The sequence below is a fragment of the Triticum aestivum genome, chromosome 7A (assembly GCF_018294505.1).
Source record: "Triticum aestivum cultivar Chinese Spring chromosome 7A, IWGSC CS RefSeq v2.1, whole genome shotgun sequence".
NCBI classification, from domain to species: Eukaryota; Viridiplantae; Streptophyta; class Magnoliopsida; order Poales; family Poaceae; genus Triticum; species Triticum aestivum.
Window position 1 is genome coordinate 717,153,882 of NC_057812.1, and position 7,531 is coordinate 717,161,412.

Below are 7,531 nucleotides of genomic sequence, written 5' to 3' on the forward strand. Positions count from 1 at the left end.
AGTCATGAGACTTTAGGTTATGGAACTTTTTCTCTAGCATATTTATTATTCCCTTTATATTCGACGAGAAGCCAGTCGTGACCTTCATACTGAGCAGACATTCAAAGAAGATTTCTTTCTCTTCTTTCGTAAGAGCGTAGTTGGAAGGACCTTCATACACTACAAGAAATATGTTCGTTTGTGACAAAAATATAACGACCATGGTTTATTGGTCATAGATCAGTGACCAAAATTGATGAAATGGTCAAGGGCTGACCAGAGGGGTCCAAACCCCCACCATTGTGACAATATCTGTCAAAAAGGTCATAGCCGCATCACGTCAATTGGTCATAAAATTTATAGCACTATCCATGGCCATATTTTGGGTCCACCTTAACCAAATTAATATGTTCATAGGCCCAAGTAAGGGTGAGTGAGTAGGCACGTCAACAATTTTGCCTCTGTGTCATGTATACATGTAATAATTTTGTTTATGTGTCAGTCATGCGTGTCAAATCAACCTACGCATGCAGGACCAACGTGGTATATCTACACCCGACAGGTGTTAAAAAATGCAAGGGCTTCGCTTTTGTAGTTTTTTGTTTACTTTCAATTGAAAAACTTTAAAATTGTTGGAGGATTCAAATTTGCTTCAACCCTTTTGTATTTTTTTGAGGATTATCAATATTATTTCATATCCAAATAAAAAAATATCTTTAGGAGTTGTGTATATATGGGTCATACTGTTGATATTTGTCGTTTCATGAATATTCATTTTTAACACGATTCCATTTGAAAAAAAAATCATAATCAAAACCTTATGCAATATAAGCTGACCATTAAGCCCATATAATTCAAGTTAGTTTGCTACGTATACTTGCTCCGTCTCATAATGTAATCATCCCATAACGTAAGATGTTTTTTGTTGTACATTATGAAACGGAGGAAGTAGCAAAATAGAATACTTTTTTGCCAACAAGAACATAATACCTTTTTCTTATACACTAGTGGCACTAGTAGTTTTTATCGAACCCACTGACTACTAATAAACAGTTATAAGCTCATGCCAACTCATTTCCTAATAAAGGCTCGTGCCATATGTCCACCAATTTTTCAGCTCGTGCCAAATTTCCTAGCCTATTTTTCTGCAAATCGATTACCCGCGCGCGTCTTCTCAGCCCAAACCAGAGCAGCCCATGTCATATAAAATGTATGAAACCCTAACTCCTCCCGAATCCCCTCCAGCGCCGCCACCCCCTTCCCTTGCCCCGGGTCTGGGACTCTCCCACGAGGCCACGAACCCCTCCCCTCCTCCTCGTCGAGCCTCGATCTAGCCAGATCCATCCAATCCACACACAGATCTGGCCTAACCATCCCGCGGCTGCGGTGGCAGGTCACTAGGATGGCGGTGGGAACAGACCTCGATGGCGGCAGGTCACCAGGACGGCGGTGGGAACAGACCTCGACGGCGGCGGGTACCTAGAATCGCTGTTGCACCAACCGCGCGCGTCACAACGGAGGGTGGGGCTTGACGGATCACCGCCTCACCGATGTGTTCGCTGCCACCTCTGCCGGAGCAGCGAACGCTGTGCTTGTCGCTAGACCAGCGGGTGCTGGGTGAGCCACGTCGCTTGACTGGGTCAACTCCAATGGCCCCGGCATCGGCGGCGATGAGGCGCCGGACGATCGGCCCGTGTGGCAGGTGGCGGCGCTCGCAGTGGCAACGGAGATGCGTGCGTTCGCAGCCCTGTCTGGGTCATCCTCACTACCGTCCTCGCCTTAGGGTTCAGCATCGGTCAGTCTCTTTCTTTTCTTTCTGAGCACTAATGATCGATGAAGGTGTTTGTGGCTGCTCAAATTAATGTCTGAATGTGCCAAATCTGCTGCTATGTATAGGAACTAAAACCTGCTGCTCTGAAGGTGCCAGCGTCGCTGAGGGAATTTATCAATGGTTGGTTCAGTACAGTATCTGCTGCTATGTTATTTGCAGCAAGAGAAGATATATGTTCATGCCATTTTCTTAACTGTGTCACCCGTTTCAGCTAGTGTACAAACAAACAAATTATTGGCATGCATGAGTAGTGCACGGACGCATGTTAGTGTATCTTAACAGAGATGGACAAAGTCGTTTTGCGTAATTATGCCTGAACATGCATGGTAATAACAAAATCCTCACCGATTATAGAGAGAGCAAGTAGATACTCTCATCACTGAGAAAAAGCTTGTTTAGTTGAGAGTGTTCCATGGGAACCCTCAGTCAGTGTAGCAACACAAACATGTACATAATCAATTTCTCTGCACCAGCTGAGCTAGTGTCTTACTGACTTCCAAGTCATAAACAATGTCAATAATGTTGATAAGTGCCAGCTGCAAATAATCTGCAAACACCACAACAGGCTTTCCCTTGTAGCAATGTCCTTTTATATCCATATAATCCTTACCTAATCAAATTGTCGTATCCCCATATGCTAGAGGACGAGTTTAGTCAGGCCAGCAACAATGCGGAGCTACATAAATTAAGTAACCTGATCTGAACTGTGAGCACATGATGATTGTGTGGGTGCAAATAAATGGAAGTCGAAATGCTTTTGGTTGTGACTTACTATTCCTTAGCCTATATGCATGTCTTAGTTAAACTTGAAAATCATTGTTTTCTCCCATGATGTTATGTGATTCAGTATTAAATTAGTAGACTCGAATATTTCTTATTTTGATCAGTCTTGTGGAAAATATGACCTTCATTGAATACTCTACTCTTTATATGTCGCTCAAGGGTTCCCCGTCGTACCTTTTGGTCTTGTTTTTGTTCAATCTGCTTTTATATGTTAGTCTAGTTATTAGATTGATTTTAGAATGTTCATCCAACTTTTGTTGATCTAAGAAGCATCTTGCATGCTATAGAAGTCATATTAGCTAAACTTGGCTTGTAGTTGCCTCTATGAAAGTGGTTGTATTTTGATTTTTATCTATTGGTTTGCTGCAGTGGAATGCTCATCACCTCATAGGGAAGATTTGAACCAAGTGAATGCAAGGATTTTTTTGGCAATGTCTAGCTCAATCTCACCTTCGAGAAAATGTAATATTTTTCCTCCGGAGTTAGTCTACACTATCCAGGTTGTAGGCTACTACTGAGATCCCATCAAGGTAACACTCTTCCCCCACATATTAATCTGCAAGAAAAGTATAAACAAGATTCAAGTGAGCGGTCTTCATGGGGTTGCTTGTTCGTATGATTTGTTCATGTGCTTCATTTTGTAATTCCAGTCAAGTAAAGGCTAAAGAAACATGCTACCCTCAAACTGAAGTTTTGCAACCATGTTAATATTTAATGCAAATTGCCAAGACTCTTCTGGGAGGATTATGTTTATCTCTGTAACTAGTTGTTAGCATTTTCCTATTCAACAATAAAGGTCGACATCACTACAGGAAATGGTTCTGAGTGTTACTCCTTCGATTCAAACTCATGAATTAAGTTAAAGTCTACATATGAGGTTGTGTTTCAGCCATGCATACTTTGTGTGCATGTGTTGTTTGTGTTGAGTTTGGTTTGGTGGTATATGAGCTGTGTTGTATTGTGGTGCTCATGTCGGTGCTGTTTATTTTACTGTGTTAAAGATATATGATTCACATCTCTTCATGTTGGAAGTTATTAATGTGAGTTTTTTTTGCACAAAGTGTTGAGCTAACACAAGAATAATCTTGCAATTCCTGAAATTTCTATGGGAACATGTCTTAGTCTTGTGTTAATTTGAGGTTGTGTTTCGTCCGATCTTTGTAGAACTATGTTGTTGTGCGCCTGTGCACTTGTTGAGTCTTTTTGCTATGCACTTGCACTTGTAGCATTATTTTGCTGTGCACTTGTGCACTTGTTGGACCTTGGACCTTGCTGTGTAGAGCAGTTAATGGATGATGTATTGTATTTCATGTGATGTGTTACTGAAATGAAATATACAATTTATCTGCAATATTGTATTCTGTTGTAATTGTTTTCATATCTGAGATATGCATGCTTCTGAAAATAATCCATCAGTCCAAATAAATTAGACCATTTCAATAAAAAAAATAGGTATTGGGCCAGGCCCATGTAGGCTAGATTGGTGGACTGGGCTATGAAATTTATGATGATTCCATTTGGTCACTAACAATGCCACGTCAGCTCAGCCATGTCAGATCCTACGTGGCTCGGGCAAGTGGGTAGTGACTTTTCTAAAATTTTGGTCATCAGTCTAGCTACAACCAAAATTCCAAAAAGGTCAAGTTTGTTCGTTCTTGATGGCCAACTGTTGACCTTCTGAATTTGGTCAAAAAAAAGGTCAATAAATGATAAATATGATGAATCAACGACCAAAATGGGGAGTCATAATTGACTGCATTTCTTGTAGTGATACTGCTTCAGGGGCATGCCGTCTTTTTCGTGCAAACATTGCAGGTCCTCCCGTGCCTCAGGTGTATCTTTTGTCTTCCCATACACGCCCAAGAAGCCTAGCAGATTCACGCAAAGGTTCTTCGTCACGTGCATCACGTCGATTGAAGAGCGGGCCTCTAGATCTTTCCAGTAGGGTAGGTCCCAAAATATAGATTTCTTCTTCCACATGGGTGCGTGTCCCTCAGCGTCATTCGGAACAGCTAGTCTGCCGGGACCCTTTCCAAAGATTACGTGTAAATCATTGACCATAGCAAGTACGTGATCACCAGTATGCATGGCGGGCTTCTTCCGGTGATCTGCCTCGCCTTTGAAATTCTTGCCTTTCTTTTGACATTGATGGTTGGTCGGAAGAAATCGACGATGGCCCAAGTACACATTCTTCCTGCATTTGTCCAGGTATATACTTTCAGTTTCTTCTAAACAGTGCGTGCATGCATGGTATCCCTTGTTTGTCTGTCCTGAAAGGTTACTGAGAGCGGGCCAATCATTGATGGTTACAAACAGCAACACGTGCAGGTTAAATTCCTCCTGTTTGTGCTCATCCCACGTACGTATACCGTTTCCATTCCACAGCTGTAAAAGTTCTTCAACTAATGGCCATAGGAACACATCAATGTCATTGCCGGGTTTCTTAGGGCCTTGGATGAGAATTGGTATCATAATGAACTTCCGCTTCATGCACATCCAAGGAGGAAGGTTATACATACATAGAGTCACGGGCCAGGTGCTGTGATTGCTGCTCTGCTCCCGAAAGGATTAATGCCATCCGCGCTTAAACCAAACCATACGTTCCTTGGGTCACTTGCAAACTCAGGCTAGTACTTTTTCTCGATTTTTCTCCATTGCGACCCGTCAGCGGGTGCTCTCAACTTCCCGTCTTTCTTACGGTCCTCATTGTGCCATCGTATCAACTTGGCATGCTCTTCGTTTCTGAACAGACGTTTCAACCGTGGTATTATAGGAGCATACCGCATCACCTTCGCAGGAACCCTCTTCCTGGGGGGGCTCTCCGTCAACATCACCAGGGTCATCTCGTCTGATCTTATACCGCAATGAACCGCATACCGGGCATGCGTTCAGATCCTTGTATGCACCGCGGTAGAGGATGCAGTCATTAGGGCATGCATGTATCTTCTCCACCTCCAATCGTAGAGGGCATACGACCTTCTTTGCTGCGTATGTACTGTCAGGCAATTCGTTATCCTTTGGAAGCTTCTTCTTCAATATTTTCAGTAGCTTCTCAAATCCTTTGTCAGGCACATCATTCTCTACCTTCCACTGCAGCAATTCCAGTACGGTACCGAGCTTTGTGTTGCCATCTTCGCAATTGGGGTACAACCCTTTTTTGTGATCCTCTAACATGCAATCGAACTTCAGCTTCTTCTTTTAACTTTCGCATTGCGTCCTTGCATCGACAATGACCCGGCGGAGATCATCATCATCGGGCACATCGTCTGGTTCCTCTAGATCTTCAGCAGCTTCCCCCATTGCAGCATCATTGGGCACATCGTCTGGTTTCTTTTGATCTTCAGCAGCTTCCCCCGTTGCAACATCACAGTATTCAGGGGGCACATAGTTTTCATCGTCCTCTTCTTATTCGCCGTCTTCCATCATAACCCCTATTTCTCCGTGCCTCGTCCAAACATTATAGTGTGGCATGAAACCATTGTAAAGCAGGTGGGTGTGAAGTATTTTCCGGTCAGAGTAAGACTTCGTATTCCCACATTTAGGGCATGGACAACACATAAAACCATTCTGCTTGTTTGCCTCAGCCACTTCGAGAAAATCATGCACACCCTTAATGTACTCGGAGGTGTGTCTGTCACCGTACATCCATTACCGGTTCATCTGCGTGCATTATATATAATTAAGTGTGTCAAAAACCATTACAGAACATCATGAATAGATAATTAAGTGACCGAATTAATAGAAGTTCATCATCACATTAAAACCAAAGTACATACATAGTTCTCATCTAACAACATATAGCTCTCCAGAGCATTTAATTAATTAAACCATACATTGAAACTATGTAAAACATTTCAATGCGAAAACAAATGCGATCATAATCGCAACCAAGGTAACAATTGATCCAACATCATAATGATACCAAGCCTCGGTATGAATGACATATTTTCTAATCTTTCTCATCTTCAACCGCATTGCATCCATCTTGATCTTGTGATCATCGACGACATCCGCAACATGCAACTCCAATATCATCTTCTCCTCCTCATTTTTTTTATTTTTTCCTTCAAGTAATTGTTTTCTTCTTAAACTAAATTTAACCTCTCGAAAATAGGGTCGGTTCGAATTTCCGGTTCAACTACCTCCTACATAAATAAAATCTATGTCACGTTGGTCGGCATAATTGTCATAAACAATAAATGAACCAAATAGTTATAAAAAGATAATATATACCACATCCGAATCATAGCCAGGACGAGGGCCGACGGGGGCGGATACCAAAACCATCGCACTATATAATAACAAGCAATAATAAAAGTAAGAAAATTAGACAAGTATCTATCTAAAGTAAGAATTTTTTATTTTAGAAAGAAGATAAGAACAAGAGGCTCACCACGGTAGTGCCGGCGACGAGATCGGCGCGGGCGATCGACGGCGGTGAAGACGGGAATGGGACGTGACGGGCCTCTAAACCTAGACAAATCTCGAGGAAAATGGAGCTTTGAGGTCGAGTTTCGAGAGGAGAAAGTTAACTAGTGTGGCTCGGGCATTTCATCGAACACCTCATGTGCATAGGAGGTGAGCTAGATCACCCTGTGCGTTTGGTTTATTCGGTTTACATGGTTTGATTTATACGGTTTTTCAGTTTGTACGGTATTAATACTTTGGTAAATATGGTATGAAATTAAAATACGGTTCGGTTTCGGTATATACCAAATTATTTTGGTATGGTTTCGGTATATACCATAAAAACCAAAGTTGACGCGAATTTGGAAATGACGTAATAATAATTAGCAAATTTATGACTCAAAACACATACTATTCTACACAAATAGTATATGACTATATATATAAGTATATATGCATGCATTGATTCATCTGTTGATGGTTATGGACGTGCTTAGCATTTTAAAAATAGAAAAATGACTATGTTACAAG

General features: G+C 41.7%; 1 long non-coding RNA gene across 1 annotated transcript; it reads left to right on the forward strand.

Moving 5' to 3' along the window:
- The first annotated feature begins 1,232 nt into the window (after positions 1-1,232).
- LOC123147002 (uncharacterized) lies at positions 1,233-3,971 on the forward strand. The gene is made up of 3 exons (XR_006473017.1): positions 1,233-1,774; positions 1,876-1,930; positions 2,963-3,971. It is a non-coding gene; the product is annotated as an uncharacterized lncRNA (long non-coding RNA).
- Positions 3,972-7,531: the final 3,560 nt, after the last annotated feature.